General features: G+C 39.8%; 1 pseudogene; it reads right to left on the reverse strand.

The window, feature by feature from the left end:
* Positions 1-649: 649 nt before the first annotated feature.
* On the reverse strand, positions 650-747 carry LOC127491261 (U2 spliceosomal RNA; annotated as a pseudogene).
* Between the last annotated feature and the right edge of the window lie 21,008 nt (positions 748-21,755).

The raw sequence follows: 21,755 nt of genomic DNA on the forward strand, positions 1-21,755 counted from the left end.
ACGAGTGAGATCACAGTGGAAAGAATGGGTCATCAAAGAAGGAGGTACCTTTCTCTGAAGGGAGGAGAGAACTTCTACTTTGACCATGGCCTTGTCTAAAAATGATCAGAGTCAGTGAACTCAGGGGGCTTCCATAGCCTTGGCAGCTCATGACAAGAGCCTAGGGTGATTACTGATGCCATAAACAAGAGTGTCAATTTGTTAAGTCAACAACAGGAGTCACTGTGCACTTACTCCTCATGTAGGATCTTTGTCCTTAGTGTGCTGTACATTGAGATCTAATGCTATAACTAGTACTCAAACAGTATTTTTCACTTTATGTTTCTGTGTGGTAGCAAACTGTTGAAATCTTTACTTAATGTATGCTAAACTGATCTTCTGTATATAAAGAGAATAGAAAATGAAAAAAAAAATAAAGAAAGAACTAGAGACAACACTTGTATATAGAGTTGCAAATGGCCAGTTTGTTAAGGATGCTGTACTCTGATACCATGTCTCAGCAGAAAAAAGGTTGCAGCCCACCGACATATTGGAAAGAGAACTAACTTCATCTTCTGGAGGTCTGTGGTGTACTTCTGGCTTTGCAGGCAATTCAATGCATGTCCCTTGGGATGTTAACCTATCAGTACCTTTGTCTCTGCCTTCAAGCAGAGTATTCTTGTCACCCTTTCTACTAAAAGGGATTTTTATTAAACTGACAAGAGCAGATAACTGCACTTGATCTTAGCCAAAAGGCCAAGAAGTAAGTGATACATGGGTTTTATAACAACTGTGACTATGTCATTGTACACTGAATTATGGAGAATGGTAAATGTAAAGTGAAATTTGAATGAATAAATGGACCCTGTATTAAGTGTCTGTTGCTGGAAAACAAATTATCCCAAAATGTGTGATTGTTGCTAAAAAGCACTTATTATCTCACCTGTTTCTGTGGGTGGGGAACTTAGGAGCAGCTTAGCATAGCAATGGGCTTCAAAGGCCCTCGGGAGTTAACTAGTGTTGATGTCCCTTGAGGATCTGCCTAGGCCTGGAGGGTCCCCTTCTAAGATGCCTCTGATCTGTGCCCCTACCACCACGGGCCTCTCCATGTAGCTGTTTGAGTGTCCTCATGACATGGTAGCTATTCTCCCCCAGAGTATAAGAGTAAGCAAGACTAGGAGACTAAAGAGGGAGTCATGAGGCCTTTCTGATTTGGTTTCATACCCTGTCGCTTCACCTTGCTTTATTTATTTGGATCAAGTCACTAAATTAAGCCAAGCCTCCAAGGAAGTGGGGAGGGGTATGACGCTCCATCTTTTGAAGAGACTGTCAAACATTTTGTGACAGAAAATAAATATCAGTTTCCTTAAAAATTCTCTCTCTCTCTCTCCCCACTTTCCTCCCATCATTTGTGGGTAGACAAAACATTTGCATGTCCCTTTGTTGAGGAGTTGGGTGTTTGTTTTTCCCTCCTGTAACTGTTTTTGCATCTTTGAATGTAAGGCACCACCCAGGAGAAAAGAAATCCATGCTCTAATGGCCAACACCCAGTTCTTTCTATTCTAGAAAAGATACAATGTAGGATGAGCATTTCTCCCAGTCCCTCGGATACATATAAATAGCACCAACAACTTGAAGGAAATTGCTTTATCAGAAATCTTTTTTATAGAAGAGACATTTTATTTGAAAGGTAGAGTGACAGGGGCATATGGAGACAGAGAGGGAAAGAGATCTTCTATCTGCTGGTTCACTCCCCAAATGGCTGCAATGGCCAGTGTTAGGCTAGGCTGAAGCCAGGAGCCAGGAACTCCATTTGGGTCTTTCACATGTGTGGCAGGGACCCAAACACCTGAGCCAACTGTTGCTTTTTCAGGCCTGCTACCAGGGAACTACATTGAAAGTTGAGCAGTCAGGACTATAACTGTGCTCTGATATGGGATGCTGGCATCACAGGGAGTGGCCTAACTAGCTGTGCCTTAGGAGAGATCCAAGACAAGAGAAATCAGTAAGTCAGTAGCCTATTGATATCTGTGTTAAAATTTACAGCACAAATAAAAATAACCTCAAGTCTTTGCTTCTGAACCAGCTTTCTGCATGGAAAAGCAGCAGATGTCTTTCTTTAAAGATTTATGTATTTATTTTGAAAGTCAAACTTATAAAGAGAAAGGGAGAGAGAGAGAGAAGAGAGGGAAAGAGAGAAAGAGAGAGAGAGAGAAAGAGAGGGAATCTTCTATCTGCTTGTTCAATCCCCAGATGGCCACAATAGCCAGCACTAGGGCAGGGAAAAGCCAGGGGCTTCATCTGGTTGACAGAGGCTCACACACTTGGCCATCTTCTACTACTTTCTTAGACCATTAATTGGGAGCTGGATCAGAAGTGGACACAAACTGGCGGCCATATGGGATGCCAACATTGCAGGCAGTGTCTTTGACCACTACCCCACAACACTGGCTCCAATAAATAAACCTTAAGAAACAAACAAGGTGGGCGCCGTGGCTCAATAGGCTAATCCTCCACCTGCAGCACAGGCAGCCCGGGTTCTAGTCCCGGTCAGGGCGCCGGATTCTGTCCCAGTTGCTCTTCTTCCAGTCCAGCTCTCTGCTGTGGCCCGGGAAGGCAGTGGAGGATGGCCCAGGTGCTTGGACGCTGCACCCACGTGGGAGACCAGGAGAAGCACCTGACTCCTGGCTTCGGATCAGCGTGGTGCGCTGGCCTCAGCGCGCCACCGGAGCGGCCATTGTGGGGTGAACCAATGGAAAAGGAAGACCTTTCTCTCTGTCTCTCTCTCTCTCTCTCTCACTGTCCATTCTGCCTGTCAAAACAAAAAAAAAATTTTGAAAAAAAGAAACAAACAAAAATACTAGGTTAGGAATTTTCATGGGATTTATTGAAATTTAGTTATTTTTCACAAAATGATTGCAGGATCCTCCTTTAGAGCTTTATCTTACTCCTTTAGAGCTTATCTTGAATGTCATTCTTTTTTTTTAACTTTTATTTAATGAATATAAATTTCCAAAGTACGACTTATGGATTACAATGGCTTCCCCCCCACACCGTCCCTCCCACCCACAACCCTCCCCTTTCCCACTCCCTCTCCCCTTCCATTCACATCAAGATTCATTTTCGATTATCTTAATATACAGAAGATCAGCTTAGTATACATTAAGTAAGGATTTCAACAGTTTGCTCCCACACAGAAACATAAAGTGAAAAATAATAGATGATTTTTTTTAAATGATGACGAAATCAGATCAGACCTATTGTCATGTTTAATCCCAGTGAGAGTCAAGTTGGGAATTGATAATTTCTTTTTTTTTTAACAGAAGATCAGTTTAGTATGCATTAAGTAAAGATTTCAACAGTTTGCACCCCCATAGAAACACAAAGTGAAATATATTGTTTGAGTACTCGTTATAGCATTAAGCCTCAATGTACAGCACATTAAGGACAGAGATCCCACATGAGGAGTAAGTGCACAGTGACTCCTGTTGTTGACTTTACCAATTGACACTCCTGTCTATGGCATCAATAATCTCCCTATGCTCCAGTCATGAGTTTCCAAGGCTATGGAAGCCCTCTGAGTTCTCCGACTCTTATCTTGTTTAGACAAGGTCATAGTCAAAGTGGAGGTTCTCTCCTCCCTTCAGAGAAAGGTACCTCCTTCTTTGATGACCTGTTCTTTCCACTGGGATCTCACTCACAGAGATCTTTTGCCAGCGTGTCTTGGCTTTCCATGCCTGAAATACTCTCATGGGCTTTTCAGCCAGATCCGAATGCCTTTAGGGCTGATTCTGAGACCAGAGTGCTATTTAGGACATCTGCCATTCTATGAGTCTGCTGAGTATCTCACTTCCCATGTTGGATCACTCTCCCCTTTATTTATTCTATCGGTTAGTGTTAGCAGGTACTAGACTTGTTTATGTGTTCCCTTTGACTCTTAGTCCTTTCATTATGATCAATTGTGAACTGAAATTGATCACTTGGAATAGTGAGATGGCATTGGTACATGCCACCTTGATGGGATTGAATTGGAATCCCCTGGTATGTCATTCTTATCAATGAATGATCTCAATTAGTATACTATCTCTTAAGTCTCTAATAGCAGGATTCACATTCAGTAATCACAACACTCCCTTGATCAAAGACTTATACAGATATGGGAAAGATGGGGGAAATGTTGTATCACTTTGCAGATAGTATACATTTTGTCAGAATGCCTTTGATTGTGCATATTCTCTATGTTGCCTATTATTTCAAAAAGAGGTTTTAGACTCCTTCCTTAAAATACTCTATATGGAACTGTTGAAATGTTTTCAGTATTGCAAAGGTGATCATGGTCTCAGGGAATTAATTGCTCTTAGCAATTTTTTCTAATTCTTACGCATTTCCTACTAAAGCATTCATAGGCCTTCTTTTCCTATTTTAGATCCAATCATAAATATGAGTTTGCAAAATTTGCTGAGTCTAAATTCAAGAGAGGGTAGAAGATGGAAAATATTTTTGAGGGACACATGAACTGGCCTATCAGTTGGTTCTTTCTGTGACCGCATTGGTGCTTCCAGTTCATACAGGTTCAGATCTGGCATCTGTTCTGGAAGATGAGTTCCTATAAAGAAAATCGAGAATAGCAGAATGCATTTGGCACAGCAGAATGGATCAGGGTACAGTCATTCTGATAGAACATTCCTTTTGCTTCTGGGCGAGTTGAGAGTTATAATTACCAGGACCTTGGGGGTCCCACCAACCAGCTATGGCTGAGGAATTGACGAAAATGCCTTTGTCTTCAAGCCTGCCCCATTGTTGTCCCATGGAGCTCAACACGGGAAAAATGGCTGTCTGGAGGCAGCAATTTCTGGGCCCTTGTAACCGCTTTCACTGCAGAGATATTTTTTTCTAGAATGCATTCTTTCAGCTGCAGACCTGGCTCGGTGTGTACTCAGGTGATGCAAGAAGTTCTTTTGTTATCTATGTTTTTGGGGATAGCCATGGATCTTGCTCACCTGCATTTCCTTTGTCTGGAGCATAGGACATTTTCCATTTGGAAGAGAGAGCAATGGATGATGATATATTATTCTTTCTTCCCTTTTTACTTTTCCCAAGTATTCTTCTGTTGTGGAAAAAGAAGGATAGTCACATGGAAACTCCCTGGCTCGAGAGAAACCTTCAGTATTGGGAACTGGGTAGCAGTGGGTCTAGGAGGAAATCTCAGCTACGCATTTAGTCATTTCCACGAGGCTAATTGTCACCTGCAGAAATCAGGCCAGAATAAATAGGTCCAGGTCAGAAGTAGGTTCTGGTTTGGGAAAAGATGTGGGGAAATTGGGAATGGGGATTAGCCTTCTCCTGGGAACAGAGTGGGCCTCTGACAGACACCGCAGTGCTGCTGCCTGGCGGATGATTGGCATTGGAGTCCACTGCCATTGACACTGGCTAGGACTGCTACAAGAAGCATTCTCTGAACTCCAGAGAAGTTGCTCCGTTAGGGGATTGGGCTTGGCAAGTGCCAGTGTCCACACTGTGAGGGGTGTTTTTTATGATTTATTGTCCTCCAGTTAAGCATTTTTGTTTGGAGATAAGTTTTCCTTCCCTCCTTTTCTTTGAACTCTTAGCTACCACTGACTATAGCAAACAATAGGAAACATTTTAAAAAGGTATAAAACGTGGCCGGCGCCACGGCTCAATAGGCTAATCCTCTGCCTAGAGGCACCGGCACACCGGGTTCTAGTCCCGGTCGGGGTGCCGGATTCTGTCCCGGTTGCTCCTCTTCCAGGCCAGCTCTCTGCTGTGGCCAGGGAGTGCAGTGGAGGATGGCCCAAGTGCTTGGGCCCTGCACCCCATGGGAGACCAGGATAAGCACCTGGCTCCTGCTGGTGCGCCGGCCGCAGCGCGCTGGCTATGGGCAGCCATTGGAGGGTGAACCAACAGCAAAGGAAGACCTTTCTCTCTGTCTCTCTCTCTCACTGTCCACTCTGTCTGTCAAAAAAAAAATAAAAATAAAAGGTATAAAACGTTTCAGGAAAAGACTTAGAATTAGAAGCTCTTTCAGTTCTAAATCTCATGCTTTCATAGTCTTTTTTTTTTTTTACTTTTATGTTTTCTAATGAGTCGGAGGATATTGTGTCAACAAAATAGTATCTTATTTCAACATTCATTTCTGTATCTCACTTTGAATTTGGATACCTTTTATGTCATTTTCTTTTTCCAACATATGACTTAATCTTGTTCCATCCAAGAAACTTCCAGGGTGCTGCAGCTTATTTTGTTTAAATATTTAAGAATCTTTGCACATAATGCTTCCAATTGCAAAATTTTGTGCCCTTGGAAAGAAAATGTCTGATCTAAATAGCGATGTCTCAACAGAGTTATTGTGCTGTTCTCCCAATAATCTGAAGGAATGAAGGAGAAGAGAGTTCTGTAACTTTAGAGTTTCAAAGTATATGTGTGTATCACATTCATTTTTAGCTTCCAGAATCCATTGGCTGTTTTAAATAGTATTGGGGCCGGCACCTTGGCTCACTTGGTTAATTCTCCACCTGCAGCGCTTGCATCCCATATGGGCACCGCGTTCTAGTCCCGGTTGCTCCTCTTCCAGTCCAGCTCTCTGCTGTGGCCCCAGAGGGCAGTGGAGGATGCATGCATTGGAGACCAGGATAAGCACCTGGCTCCTGGCTTTGGATCGGCGCAGCGCGGTCCGTAGTGGCTGTTTGGGGAGTGAACCAACAGAAGGAAGTCCTTTCTCTCTGTCTCTCTCTCACACTGTCTATAACTGTCAAATAAAAAAAATAGTATTGAAAGGGCTCAAAGGGTCATAATTGTGCCTGGGTAGGGATAATGGCTTAGAAAGACCTAGTAGCAGTTTATGCATCAATTTTCCAAGTTTTTGGAAGATGTTCTTCAAAAATCAACAAATGATTGTAGGAAACATATTATAGACTGGGTGATATTAGAAGTCTTGGTAATTCAGTAGTAAATAAAAACAAAGTCACCATTTTTATGAAGCTTACAGTCTTCCACTTCTACTGTCTACCATGGTTCCTTTATACTCAAAGTGCAGACATTCACCTTCCTGGGATGTTAGAAATGCAGAACCACATACCCTGCCCTTAAGTTTTTTCCATCAGGATCTGCATGTCGTCAAGAATTTCAGAAGATTCATGGGATATAAAGTTCTGAAAACTTTTTGCAAAGGTCATTTTAGGAACCCAGACTATAACTAACCCGTGTGGTATGCCTATTACCACCAAAACTGGCTCAGAAATGAGTATGTTTTCAAGGAGGTTCTGGTAAGGGAATTGTTGGAGAGAGAGAGAGAGAGAGAGAGAGAGAGAGAGAGAGATAATCCCTCCCCATACTTGTCCCCAACCACCACCGTCTCCTCTGCTGCCCTGGTGTGATTCCTGAAACTGCTTTGGTCTGACAATAAAGGTGAGAATGAGCAGAGCAAAAGCCTCATATGGACATGGAGCAGAAGCCTGACTAAACAGCACCTGATCCCCACCCTGCCCTGGACATGGTCAGTTATAGGAGCCAACACAAGTACAACTGGAACATCACAGCTAATGCACAGAGATGTGGTAAAACTCAACAAAATTGTGAAAAATATTTCAGAACTATTAAATCCATCAAAGATATAAAGCCTATATAAAAGAATTTGTTAAAAACGAATGCAGGGGCCAGTAATGTGGCTCAGTGGGTTAAGCCATGTCCTGCGAGGCCAGTATTCCATATGAGCTCTGCTTCCAATCCAGGGGAAGATGGCCCAAGTACTTGGAGCCCTGACATCCACATGGGACAGCTGGAGGAGTTCCAGTCTCCTGGCTTCAGCCTGGCCCAGCCCTGGCTGTTATGGACATCTGGGGAGTGAACCAACAGACAGAAGATTCTTTCTCTCTCTCTCTCTCCTGCTTTACCCCGCCTTTCAAATAAATAAATGCATCTTTTAAAACATAAAAATGCATATAAAACAAAATAAGAAAACTCCTCCTGAATCTTGGATAAAAACCAGTAAAAATCTATGCCACTTTAGCCTGGGTATCTCCCATTCACCGGATTCACAGGCCCTGTCAGAGCCAATGCAGAAGTTCTATGAGGACATGGCAAGTGAGACAACCCACAATGTCCTTGTTGGGAGAGGGTGCCTTGGTTTGGAATAGAGTACTGAAAAACATTCCATTCCTAAGTATTATTGAAAATGGTACAATTCCTGGGCACACCAACAAGGAAGGCTGATATTACAACTAGTATGAAGCTGGAATTCTAGTAGGAGAAGGAAATGTAGCAGGGAGAGCCAGGGAATGGGACAACCATTGTAAAACAGCCTTGACAATCTCTAATAGTCTCTGGTGATTTGGAAGACTGTGAGCATGGGCAAGGCTATACAAGCCTCCAGGAGAGACTGGAGAAGCCCCCAGCTATGTACTCATCCTGGCTGATGGGGAGGCCTTTTACACACAGAAAGCAAAAGTGCACTCTTGTAAATCACCTGAACTCTAAATGCACACACTGTGCTGTCATCTAATGATGGCAGTTCCTGGATCAGAGGTGTTAGAGCACAGCCTCTGACCCTCATGGACTGATCACTAAGCTATGCTAACAACGGCAATCCCTTGGCAGCCTGGCCCACCAAGTGAAAGCCAAAACAACAATACAGATCAGAGCAAAGGCATCCGTGAGTACATACCTTGGGAAAAGAATACACCACAGAGTTTAGGCAAATCAATAAACAAACAAAGAAACAAACAAAGAGGCAGCAACAATAACTCTCAGCAGGAAAAAATAGAAATTCTGAGTTCCTGTATTAGAGAAAATATTAAATATTTCATTTTCAACAAAATAATTGCAAGACAGCAAAGAAAAAGGAGTGACCCATTTTTTAAAAAGTCAATATCAGCTATTATTTTCCTTCATAAAAATTGTTTATTCACTTTCATTTTGTTTGAAATGCAGAGATACACACACATCCAAAGACACACACACAGACAGAGACAGATAGACCGAGATCATCCACATACTAATTCACTCTCCAAATGCCCACAATACCGGGACTAGGCCAGGACAAAGCCAGGAATCCAGAACTCAGTCCAGGTCTCCAATATGGTAGGCAGGGACGCAAATATTTGAACCATCATCTGCTGCTTTCCAGTGTGTGTGTTATCAGGAAACTGGGAGCAGAGCTAGGACTTGAACCTAGAAACCTCAGTATGGGAAATGGGCCTCCCAAACAGTCTTAGCTGATGCACCAAACACCTGCACCAACACCAGCTATTTTTGCTGGAGTTAGTGAAGACATCAAAGCAGCTATTGAAAATAACATTCAAACAATTAGACATAGCTTCTAAGAATTTAGGGGCTAGCACAGAAACAACTAATCAAGTCGAGAGTCTTTTTTTTTTTTTTTAATTTATTTGACAGGTAGATTTATAGGCAGTGTGAGAGAGAGACAGAGAGAAAGGTCTTCCTTCCATTGGTTCACTCCCCAAATGGCCACTACGGCCAGCACTACGCCAATCCGAAGCCAGGAGCCAGGTGCTTCTTCCTGGTCTCCAATGCGGGTGCAGGGCCCAAGCACTTGGGCCATCCTCCACTGCCCTCCGGGGCCACAGCAGAGAGCTGGACTGGAAGAGGAGCAACTGGGACTAGAACTTGTGCCCATATGGATGCCAGCGCCACAGGTGGAGGATTAACCAAGTGAGCCACGGCACCGGCATCAAGTCCAGAGTCTTAGTAAAGGGAGATGAATTAAAGACAACAATTCATGGAAACTTCAGTTGAAAAGTAGATAATGAAGCATCATTACAGGAGCTCAATAGTAGATTTGAGATTGTAGAAGAATCAGCAAACTTGAAGACTGATCAATAGAAATTATTCATGTTGAACAACAGAAAGGAAAACAATGAGAAGAGCCTCAGAGGTCATCATTGGAGTAGTGAATTAATCATATGGGCTATTATCAATTATGCTACTGTCAATCATACGAAATGGGATACTACAATCATACTGAGATCTGCAGGTTGGAATTCCCAGAAGGAAAGGAGATTTTCTTTGTCTTTAGTTTTTTAACAAAGGGGACCAGACAGCCCTGGGATGGCTTCCTCCAAATGCTGAAAGACTGTAACTTGCAGCTAAGAATTCTCATTCCATTAAAACTATTTTTCAAAATTGAACATGGATTAAAGATATTCCCAGATAGATAAATAATGAGTGACTTTGTTGTTAGCTGACCCATATTATAAAAAATACAAAGAAGTTCTTCAGGTTGAGAAGAAAATATGCTAATGGTAACTAGAGTCAACAGGACAAAATAAATAAATACATTTTTCTCCAGTTTCCTCTTAAGTGGTTTAAAGTGTACAATATTGCATAAACTAAGAGAACTATATTACTTAATTTATATAAGGATGTAATATACTTGAAAATAATAGCAAAAAGGAGGAAGGAAGAAATCAAACTATATTTGAATAAGTTTATAAATTTTCTTTCTTTTTTTTATTTGACAGGTAGAGTTATAGACAGTGAGAGAGAGAGAGAGAGAGAGAGAGACAGAGACAGAGAGAAAGGTCTTCCTTCCATTGGTTCACTCCCCAAATGGCCGCCACGGCTGAACCAACCCTTTTGAGAAATCTCAAAATATATAAGGAGGTAGACTAGAAAATATTTATCACAAAATATTTGGTAAACATTACTAAATATTTAGTAAAGATGTAGAGGAACAAAAAGGGACATAAAAGAGGAAAAACATATGGCAAAACAGTAGATGCAAAGCACACTGTCAAAAATCACATTGGATGTGAATAGATTAAGCATTCTTATCAAAGGCAGAGTTGGACTAGATAAAAACCTAAGCTCTAACAACATGCTGTGCATAAGAGACATATTTTTGATGCAAAGTCTCAAGTTGGTTGAAACTGAGAGCATGAAAATAATACACTACGCAGACAGCAGCTATAAGAGAACCAGAGTGGATCTACTAATATCAGACAAGGGAGACTGTAGGGGAAAAATATGCTACTAGAAACAAAGAAAGGGTTTTTGTAATGTAAAAGGGCCAATTTATTGGGATGCCATTATACTTACAAATGTATAAGGAGGGGCCAGCGCCATGGCGCAGTAGGTTAATACTCCACCTGCAGCACCAGCATCCCATATGGGCACTGGTTCTGGTCCCGGCTGCACCTCTTCCAATCCAGCTCTCTGCTGTGGCCTGGGAAAGCAGTGGAAAGTGGCCCAAGTGCTTAGGCCCCTGCACCCATGTAGGAGACCAGGAGAAGGTACCTGGCTAAAGCTTCAGATCTGTGCAGCTCCAGCCGTTGCAGCCATTTGAGGAGTGAACCATCAGAAGGAAGACCTTTCTCTCTGTCTCTCCCTCTCACTGTCTGTAACTCTACCTCTCAAATAAATAAATAAAAAAAAATCTTTAAAAAATGTATAAGGGTACTTCAAAAAGTTCACAGAAGGTGAAATTGAAAGATAAATTTATTTTGGTGTAAAAAAGTTGAAACCAAGCATAAGTTTTCATAATATGCATTGTTATTTTTTTTTAAAGGCAGAATTACAGAGAGAGAGAGAGAAATGGAGAGACAGAGAAAGAGGTCCTCCACCTGCTAGCTCACTCTTCAGATGGCCACAACAGTTGTTACTGAACTGGTCTGAAATGAGGAGCCTCCTCTGGGTCTCGAGCACTTGGACTAGAGTACTTGGGCCATTCTCCACTGCTTTCCCAGGCACACCAGCAGGGAGCTGGATCCGAAGTGGAACAGCCAGGACTCGAACTGACACCCACATGGGATGTTGGTGCCACAGGCAGCAGATTAACCCACTAAGCCACAGGACAGGCCTCTGATATGAACTTTTTGAAGACCTTTCATATGCATGGATCTCAATGTTTTTGGCACCAAAATAAATTTAACTTCATTTTCCACAAACTTTGTATAGTATTCTCCTAGTCATGTGCCTAGTGACAGATCCCCTCATGCATGAAACAAAGCTTGGAAGAACTGAAAGTAGAAAAGACTGTTCAACAATAATAGTTGGAAACCTCAAAACTCTTCTCTCAATAATTTATAAAATGATGTTTTAAAATGACAGAAAATCAACAAAGATAAAGAAGATTCACATAACACTATCAACCAATTTGAACTGGTAAATATCCATAAAATATTTTACCCAACAGTATAACACAAGAAACATCCTCTAGAGTAAACCATTAAGGCATAAAACAGGATTCACTGAATTTAATTGGCCTGAAATCATATAAATTATGTTCTCTGGCCATGACACAATTAAATTAGAAATCAGTAACAAAAATAATGTTTTCAAATCTTCAGATAAAAAATTAACACATTTTTAGGTTATCTGTGTGTCAAAAATGAAATTGCATAAAAACCAGAAAATTTTAAATGGAATGAAATCCAAAACATAGCACATCAAAATTTGTAGCATGTAGGAAAGGGAGCAATGAAATGTAAGTTTAAGCTTTAACTGCCTATAATAAAAGTAAGAAAACATCCAAAATCAATAACCTAGGTTTCTACCCTAAGAGACTGGAAAATGAAGAACAAGCTAAGTGGAATAATGGGAACAGCAAATACTGAAGTAGAAATCAATGAAACAGAAAGCAGAATAGCAATAGGGAATACTAGCAAAGCCAAAAAGTTCATTGTTTGAAAAAACAAACAAGATTAACAAATAATTGGCTAGACTGATCAAGAAAAAGGAGAGAAGACACATTATCAAAATAGAGAATGAAAGAGAGGATATCATTACTAATTTGGAAGAAATTTAAGAGTCTTAAGTAAGTAGTTTTAAAAACAATTGATGCTGCTGACACCATGGCTCAATAGGCTAATCCTCTGCCTAGCGGCGCTGGCACACCGGGTTCTAGTCCTGGTTGGGGCGCCGGATTCTTCCAGGCCAGCTCTCTGCTATGGCCCGGGAGTGCAGTGGAGGATGGCCCAAGTGCTTGGGCCCTGCACCTGCATGGGAGACCAGGAGAAGCACCTGGCTCCTGCCACAGCACGCCGGTCACGGCGGCCATTGGAGGGTGAACCAATGGCAAAGGAAGACCTTTCTCTCTGTCTCTCTCTCTCACTGTCCACTCTGCCTGTTATTAAAAAAAAAAATTGATGCACAGCAAATAGGGTGACTTAGATGAAACAAGTGAGCCCTAGAAAAGACAGAAATCATCAAAAATGACTCCAAAGCAATAGATGATTGTGCAAGAAGTCTAATAAGACTGAATTAAAATTCTTCGTACATAGAAAAAGCTAGGCTCAGATGTCTTCATTGGTGATTTCTATTAAATATTTGGAAAACAAATATTACCAATCCTTCTCAAATGCTTCTAAAAAAGAGAGAACACTTTCAACTCATTTTATGAGGCCAGCTGGACAAATAGATTACCAGAGAAATAATCTACAGCCCAATGTTCTTTAGAATATAGATGAAATATAAAAAAAGAAACAAATTCAGTAAAATAAAGATTGTACACCATAACCAAACTGCATTTGTCCTTGGAAAGAAGGTTGATTTAATACCTGAAAATTAATGTGATATGTTATCTAAATAGAAAGTGTATTTGACAAAGTACAAAATTCTGAACAAATGAGGATAGGCTGACAAAGAGGATGTAGAATAAACATCCATAGTTAACATCATTCTTGGGGAAGGTTAAGGAATGCTTTCCCCTAAGATCAGGAATAAAGAAAGGATTCTGATCCCACCATTGCTGTTGATAAGTTAAGTATAAAAAGATCTAAATACCTGCATTCATGGATTAAGAAGATTCAATATTATCAGGACAGCAATTTTTCTCAAACTGACCTAGAGATTCATCACAGTCCCTATCAAAGTCATCCTAGAAGCCTTTCTTTCAAAAATTAACAAGTTAAATTACATACGGAGATGCAAGGGACCCAACATAGTCAGAACAATTTTGAAAAATAACAATGTTGTAGGAAGTAGACTTTACAATTTCTAACTTAAAGTAACTCCAGTGAGCAGGACAATATGGTTGTGACAAAAAGAGAGACACAGATTAAAGGAATGAAATCAAAAGTCAGGAAATAAAGGCAATTTATTATTATTAATGTGTACAAAGTTACCATACCAATTCAGGAGGAAAAGGATTATATTTTCAAAAAATGTTGCTGGGAGAATTGGCTATCCATTTGCAAAAAAGAAAAATTTAAGCTTTTACCTTTCACCATACATGAAGTTAACTGAACATGTGTCGTGCACCAAAGTGTAGAAGATAAAATAATGAAATTTCTGGAAGAAAAGATGGGAGAAAATCTTCATAACCTGGACTAGAAAGAAAGATTTTTGATAGGCTATAAAAATGATATTCATAAAATAAAAATACAATAAATATACTTCATTAAAAAACACCATTAACTAACAAAGCTGAGCAAAATTATTTGCAAATCACTTATCTGATTGTATCCATAATATATAAAGAACTTTTACAATTTGATATTAAGAAAAGCAACAACCTAATTTAAAGTTGAACAAATTATTTGAATAGGTATTTTAACATTGGCTGTTAAGCACGTGAATTGACGCACACCATCGTTAGTCATTAAGGAAATTTGAATTAAAACCAGACTAAGATGTTACTGGAAAGGCTGAATACAGTCTTCTCTCAGAAAAGCAGACTATAGCCAGCAATGGCAAGAATGTAGAAAAACTGCAACATCACATAGCAGATGAGAATGCAAATTGGCACAACTATTTTTGAAAATAATTGGACAGTTTCTTAAAAAGGTAAAAATAACTTGACCACATCATTCTGTAATTACATGCCCAAGCATCAACCCAAAAGGCATGCAAACATGTTCTTCCAAAGACTTCTTTTATTTATATTTTATTTTTTATTTATGGCATCACCATTATTTCAAAGGCAGGAAGAAAATGAATATCATCCAAATATACAAATTCTCTCCCAAAGAATTTGTTTTACATTTTTTTTTCTTTTTATAAAATTTTTATTTAATAAATATAAATTTTCAAAGTACAGCTTTTGGATTACAGTGGCTTTTCCCCCCATAACCTCCCTCCCACCTGCAACCATCCCATCTCCCACTCCCTCTCCCATCCCATTCACATCAAAATTCATTTTCAATTATTTTTATATACAGAAGATCAATTTAGTATATACTAAGTAAAGATTTCAACAGTTTGCACCCACACAGAAACACAAAGTGTAAACTACTGTTTGAGTACTAGTTATGCCATTAATTCACATAGTACAACACATTAAGGACAGAGATCCTACATGGGGAGTAAGTGCACAGTGACTCCTATTGTTGACTTAACAATTGACACTCTTGTTTATGGCATCAGTAATCACCCGAGGCTCTTGTCATGAGTTGCCAAGGCTATGGAAGCCTTTTGAGTTCGCCAACTCCGATCTTATTTAGACAAGGTCATAGTCAAAGTAGAAGTTCTCTCCTCCCTTCAGAGAAGGCACTTCCTTCTTTGATGGCCCGTTCTTTCCACACTGGGATCTCACTCACAGAGATCTTTCATTTAGGTCTTTTTTTTTTGCCACATTGTCTTGGTTTTCCATGCCTGAAATACTCTCATGGGCTTTTTGGCCAGATCTGAATGCCTTAAGGGCTGATTCTGAGGCCGGAGTGCTGTTTAGGACATCTGCCATTCTATGAGTCTGCTGTGTATCCTACTTCCCATGCTGGATCGTTCTCTCCTTTTTAATTCTATCAGTTAGTATTAGCAGACACTAGTCTTGTTTATGTGATCCCTTTGACTCTTAATCCTATCATCATGATCAATTATTAACTGAAAATGATCACTTTGACTAGTGAGATGGCATTGGTAGATGCCACCTTGATGGGATTGAATTGGAATCCCCTGGCACGTTTCTAACTCTACCATTAGGGACAAGTCTGATTGAGCATGTGCTGAACTGTACATCTCCTCCCTCTCTTATTTCCACTCTTATATTTAACAGAGATCACTTTTCAGTTAAATTTAAACACCTAAGAATAATTGTGTGTTAATTACATAGCTCAACCAATGGTATTAAGTAGAACAAAAAAAATACTACAAGGGATAAAGTAGTAAGTTGTTCCTTGACAGTCAGGACAAGGGCTGATCAAGTCATTGTTTCTCATATTTTACAGTTTTTTATTTACAGTGGTAAAACATATCAATCATCAACCACCATTCATCTTCATTACTCTTTTCAACTTGTTAAACTGAAATTCTATTTCTATCTCTATGGTTTTGGTTGCTCTAAGTACCTCATATAAATGGAATCATATTTGTATGGTATATGATTTTTTGTGACTGAACTATTTCACTTACAGAAATGTCATCAAGGTTTAACCATATGTAGTACACATCAGACTTTCTTTCCTTTTAAATGCTTACTATTGCTTTGCATGTCTACATATTTCAAAAACTTCATGGAAAACTGAATTAAAGAAGGAGGTTATTGTGGTGAAATTATTTTGAAATCCACGCATAGTTTTTCGTTATACACATTTTACATAAATTTTTTGAAGATCTCTACACATTGCCTCCTGCTTACCCTCCATCACCTATGGATGGACACTTGGGTGCTCTTACATTTTAGCTATTGTGAAATATGTTACTACTAACATGAGTATAAACATACTTCTTTGAGATCCTGTTTCCAGTTCTTTTCTTTTTTAAAAATTATGTTTCATGGCTATATAGTATTCTGATGTGGTGTCATTTTTTTAAGTAACTCACTAATTGATGTGTGTGTGTGTGTTTTTAAGATTTATTTTGATTTAATTGAAAGGCAGAGTTACAGAGAGAGGAAGAGACAGAGAGAACTAGAGAGAGAGAGAAGGAGAGAAGGAGAGAGAGAAAGAGAGAGAAGGAAGGAAGGAAGGAAGGAAGGAAGGAAGGAAGGAAGGAAGGAAGGAAGGAAGGAAAGAAAAAATCTTCCATATGCTTGTGCACTCCCCAAATGGCTCTAGCCAGGCCAGAGCCAGGAGCCAGGAGCTTCATCCAGGTCTCCCATGATGCAGGGGCCCAAGTACTTGGGCCGTCTTCCACTGCCTTCCCAGGAGCATTAACAGGGAGCTGGTGGATCAGAAGTGGAGTAGCTGGGTCTCCAGTTGGAGCCCATATGGGATACCAGCATTGCAGGTGGCAGCTTAACCCACTATATCACAACACCTGCCCCATGCTTTCAATTCTTTTGAGTGTATTCCCAGACCTGGAATTGCTGGATCATCTGGTAAAAGATATTGAACATTGCTTTTTAAAAGATATTTATATTTTTGAGATATGGAAGGACAGAGAGAGAGAGGGAGAAAGACAGCACCTGTCTGCTGCATCACTTCCAAAGCGACCACAGTGGCTGGGGCTGGACTGGGCTGGGCAGAAGCTGGTAGCCATGAACTCAATTCAGGTCTCCCACCTAGGAGGCAGGGACCCAATTACTTGAGCCATCACTGTTGCCTTCCAGGTTGTGCATTGGTGGCAAGCTGGAATCTGGAGCTGAGAATTGAATCCAGGTATGCTAGTGTGGGAAACACGCATCTTAAATGTTCTTTTAACTGCTAACCTAAAGCCTACCCCTGCTACTCCTGTTTTATTAAGGACCTATTTTTACAGAACCTGTACTTTTCACTTTCCCACTCACTGTGCACAGAGTGTGAATTTCTCCATATCCTCCATATCAACTCTTGATTTCTGCTTTTATTTGTTTTTTTTTTTGTTTTTGTTTTTGAAAATATCTGTTCTAATGGGTGTTAAGTGGCATCTTACCATTGTTTTGATTTGCGTTTTGCTAACTGTTAGTAACGGTGATCTTTTCTTCTGCTTACTGGTCATTTGTATAGTATTTATTTATTTATTTTGGAGAAATATCTTTTCAATCTTTTGACCATTCATGAATGAGGTTGCTTCCTGCTGTCGATTTTTAAGAGTTCTTTGCATATCCTGGTGTCGATTTTTAAGAGTTCTTTGCATATTCTGGCTACTAATCCTTTATGTGATAAATGATTTACAAATATTTTCACTTGTTCTGAAGGTTGCCTTTCTATTCTATTGCTAGTGTTTTCTGATGAACAAATTTTAAAAACTATTTCATTATGTCTAATTTGTCTATTTTTCTCTTGTTGTCCCTGCCTTTTCTGTTGTATTCAAGAAATCACTGCCAAATCCAATTTTAGGAAGATTTTGCCATATGTTTTCTTCTAAGAGTTTTAGGTCTTACATTTAGTTCTTTGATCAATTTGAGTTCCAAAGACTTTTATGTAGTTATTGATAGTAGCATTATGCATAGTAACCCCAAAGTGGAAACCATCCTATAAACTTTTGAACAGATGAACAAAATGTGTTATATAATGCAGTGCAATTCAGTAATTAACTATTGATACAAGGACAATATGGATGAATTTAAGAAAAAAGCATGCTAAGTGAAAGAAAGCACACACATTATAATGCTCAGTATTTTATAATACTGGCACTATAGTATGCATGTAGAATTGTAGACAGTAGTTGTCTTGAATACAGACTAACTACAAATGCATATGAGGAATATTTTTAAGATGAAGACAATGTTTCAACACTGGATGATGGTAATTCTTACACTAGTCCATGTGTATAGAACTCCTTGTATTACTTAAAATGGGCATGTGATGGTTTGTAATTTATACTCCAATAAAACAGTTAAAAAACTTGAGAGATTATTCTAGGTAAAACCAGCCAACCAATAAGTAAGGAAACCAAAAATAAAAAGATACATATAATGCAAAATTTACATTAAAAGTAAATATTAGATAGACTAATAAACATATAGATACTGTATATTATATAAAATTAAAAATCTTTGCATATATGTATATGCCATCCTTGCCTTGAACTCCTTTGACAATATTGAAATAGTTTCCCTTCTTGAATAAAAATCCATGTCAGTGTCCTACGCATTGAATATGCTGGATGGCTCATATACTGTGTTTCTATGCAGTTGTAAGCTCCTTCAGGTGCTTGTTTCTTCTACTTATTTGCTCTCACCTTCCTATGCTTCCTCCCTTGCCCCCCAGGAATCTACAGTCAGAGCTCAGCCAGTGTTGACTGACACCCCTGGCAAGGGTCTGTTGTCTCGTCCCAGAGAGGGGAGGACAGCATGTAATCCTTTGCAACCTAAATTCTTGTGGGAAGAGAAGGAGGGCAGAGAGCCATGTATCTCATCAGGACGGAGCCTCTCAGGGGGCCAGCAGAGACCATTCGGGTCTGTAACTACAATTGTCACACATTCTTACTCCAAAAGGGGCTTTCAGAGGTCACCTGGCTGAGCTCACGCTTCCCAGCTGGTGACCACCTGTCCCAGGGACTTTAACACACTGCATTTAAAATAGTAAAAACGTGTGCTTGCTCTTCTCTGGCTCAAGGCAAGTTTTAGAGATTTAAAGGTCCCTGGGTTCTCTGGGTAAGAATTTCTCGCTGTAAATATAAAGGACTCTTATCATTACCAAAACAATCTGAAAACAGTGCTGTTCATGGCATTTGACCCAATTTTATATCTGCACTCGAGATAATGGTGCTCTGAGGCCTTACTATCTAGTATTTTCAAGGTTCTAAAAAGCAAGAACATGGTAAATAAAGGGGATATTGCAGATGGAATTTCTCTGCAGCCTCACAATTAGGCTTCTAGAAACACCATAAGCAAAAAACACAAAGTGAAAGGAGCCTTTGAGATCTGCATTGTCCTCACTTTCCTCCTCCCTGATTCCTCCAAGTCCTCAGGCTTAAGGACCCCAGGGAACCGGCAGGTGTAGATTTCCATGGAAACCACCCCTAAAAGAATGAAAACCCAAAGAGAGAATCGTGTGAAGTGCCCTCACTCCTGTGTAATTTCCTTGCCAACAGTTTTCGAGGTCAACCTGGCTTATTTCATGAAATTAGAGGCCCTGCTGTCAGGATTTCCCCAGGCAAGGAGGGTTTGCTCAGCTCCATGGGTTGAAAATCCACAGACTATGGTGATTTTCTGCTTCTAGAAGAACAGACCTCACTATGCTGCCTGACTTTCAAACACCTTTTATTCCAGCCTCAATCTAATTAACCAGAGCCAGGCTTTTTTTTTTTTTTTTTCCATGATTAGATTGTGTGTACTTATGTTTAGACGATTCATTAAAAACCAGTCTATTGCTTGAGATATTGTTGAATAAAATGTTCCAAAAATCATCTAAATATTTTTTAAATCACATGAGACAAGTAATATATGTTTATGTATTTATGGTGTGTGTGTGTGTGTAAGTCAGAAGTTAAGGGGAAATTTGCATTATCTTTTAACTTCATTTGCTATGAATTTTTGAAGCCTCTTTGTGAATATCTAGTTAAAAAATTTAAGTGTACAGGAAGTAAAAAAGGAAAAAGGAAAACTTCTACAAGTCCTTCTTCCCAAAGGCAAACTGGATAAAAGTCTTAGGGAGTCAGTGTGATTCTTCCACCACTGTCCTTGGGAAAAAACCTCATTAATGTCTGCTGGGGTAGATTTATTGGTCTCGTTTTTGGAAAATCTCTGAGTTTGAAATCTGTTTGGGACCTTTCCTATACCTTGTTTTTGTAATCTGATAAAAAAAAATTAGCTTATAAGACTTTCTTTGTCGGCTCACATGCCAGCTTAGGAGTGTGCAGTGGATTAGTGGCTCTAGAACAGCAGAGAGCATCAGAACCCCTCGGAGGGCTTGTTACCCCTCGGGCCATCAGTTGCTATCACAGAATTCCTGATTTAGCACATTTGGAGTGAGGTCTGAGCATTTGCTTTTCTAACCATCTCTCAGATGCTGGGGGTGCTGCTGGCAGGTGTACTACACTTTAGGTAGTGCTGTGGAAGGGTGCTCTGGGAAGATGTGGAGATCCAAATTGTAGTATACCATCATATGAACTTATACCATTTTTAGCATCATTTCATTGTAATCTTCATAACAACATTGCAGTGGAGTAGTAAGGACAGCCACTGTTTTTGAGTATTTATCATGGACCAGGCATTGTGAATTTCCTTATTTCGTCCTCACAGCACCCCTGATCTGAAGTAATTACCAAGATCCCCCATTTTACAGATGAGAAAACTAAATCTCAGGGAAATTAAGTGATGTGATTAAGGTCATCCAAAGAGTAAGTAGTGGAGATCGGGAATTTATGGTAGATTCATCAGCTTCCAGAGTCCCTATTCTTTTCAGCATCCCTGCCCACAAGAGATAACAGGCTAGTGGGAGAATTAAGGTTGAGACAATGCTGAGTTAGGCTCATGTAAGTGATTACTACCATAATAAAGGCAGAGAAGTTGGTTTAACCAAAGTAAGGGACAGGCTATGCACCTTTGCAATGCACAGGCCCTGTGTCTAGAAGTGTGTGTACTTGCTTTATGCCCTACTGTCACCACCTTGAAATTATCATTAATTTTTAAACAAAGGTCTCATATTTCCATTTTGAATGGATCCCAGAAATTAAATGGCCAGTCATAAAAGGGTTAATTTACTCTTCTAAGTTCAGCTAGTCAAAAGCTTGAGCAATGCCTTTAGTAACTCCTAACTACATTTGTCTATATTTTTACCTCTTCAGTGTTCACTTACAGTTGACTTTCTCTTCGTTAGGTTGGCAGGGAGCATTTGACAGGTTAGCTTTGTAATCTTTTATTACAAAATGGACACATCCTTGACTTGATTATTTTCTATCTTGAAAATGTCACCTGTTGACAAGAAGCATCATTACCAAGAAAAACTGGAGAGGAGATAATATTATACAGAACTTCCAAAATCAGTCAGAAATGTTGT

The sequence above is a fragment of the Oryctolagus cuniculus genome, chromosome 11 (assembly GCF_964237555.1).
Source record: "Oryctolagus cuniculus chromosome 11, mOryCun1.1, whole genome shotgun sequence".
Classification (NCBI taxonomy): Eukaryota; Metazoa; Chordata; class Mammalia; order Lagomorpha; family Leporidae; genus Oryctolagus; species Oryctolagus cuniculus.